The following is a 1,042-nucleotide window of genomic DNA, read 5'->3' as shown; positions in this document are numbered from 1 at the left end:
CTTAGAAAAGGAACAATGGCACCTACCTGCACTTCTGTCTGGGAGAGCTGCCCCTCAAGCCATCACTCTGAAGCCAGACAATTCAGTTCCTCTCGGTATGTCCCTGCAGCTTTTCAAGCTGTTACTGGGGCTCAGAGTAAGTGAGTCCATCAGTGATTAAGTCTATGCATGGGCCCTTTAAAAGTGTGCCTAGGACTCCAGGAGCCTTCCATCTCAGTCCGCCACAAATTCCTCTGGTTTTCACAGCCAGGGGTTGTGGGGTCTCCTCTTCTTGGCACTGGTGCTGTGGACTGGGGAGCCGGTTGTGGGCTGGGACCCCTTGATCCTCGGTGGGGACCTTAGAAGCTGAGATATCTCTCCTGATTCCTTTATTTTTTAATAGTAGTAGTATGGTTTATTAAGCTGTGCCTTAGTACAGACACTGGGGCTTGCCCAGGAAGCTCTTGATGTATAAAGCCCAATGTTCTTCCAGTTCTTTTTGACCAATGACACCAGGAAATTGACAGTGAAGTAGATGTTGTATACAAGCTTATCATCATCTGTCATCTTAACATTACCAAGAGCCACTGCCAGACACGCACCTTCTCTTCACCTGGAACTTGAGTGTGGATTTCACTTCATTGACTTTGGCCACTATGCTCTCATTGTGAGTCAGCAAGGAAGGGAACTTGCCAAACTTACTTAAGCCTGGGCCCAGGATTCGTGGGATCTGCTTGATCAGAAGACTCTGAAGCCAAAGAGTCGTTATACTTCTTGGCCAGTTTCTTACTCTTGTTGAGTTTCTTCGGTGCTTTGATGTCCATGTCAGGGATATCCACAACCTTGGCCTTGTCACAGTGCTGCAGGTCTCCCAGAACATATACTGAGAACTTGGGGCGGGGAGTGGAATTAAGCCTGAGGTAACCCAGAGTGTTTGTCCTTCTGAGGGTCAAGCTGATCTGCTGCTCCACAGTCTCCAAAAACTTCCAGCACTTGTACTGGTTCCCGTGCGGGCTTCCCGCACTGCCTCGTAGAGGATGTCACAGGAGACATTGCTGCTCAT

At 48.9% G+C, this 1,042-nt stretch overlaps 1 pseudogene across 1 annotated transcript; it reads right to left on the bottom strand.

The window, feature by feature from the left end:
- Positions 1 to 409: 409 nt before the first annotated feature.
- Positions 410 to 1,042, bottom strand: LOC307104353 (large ribosomal subunit protein uL1-like; annotated as a pseudogene). Its single transcript has one exon. The product of its transcript is annotated as a large ribosomal subunit protein uL1-like (transcript).

The sequence above is a fragment of the Cnephaeus nilssonii genome, assembly GCF_951640355.1.
Source record: "Cnephaeus nilssonii genome assembly, chromosome: 8".
Lineage (NCBI taxonomy): Eukaryota > Metazoa > Chordata > Mammalia > Chiroptera > Vespertilionidae > Cnephaeus > Cnephaeus nilssonii.
This window is presented reverse-complemented; position numbering and strand designations above follow the sequence as displayed.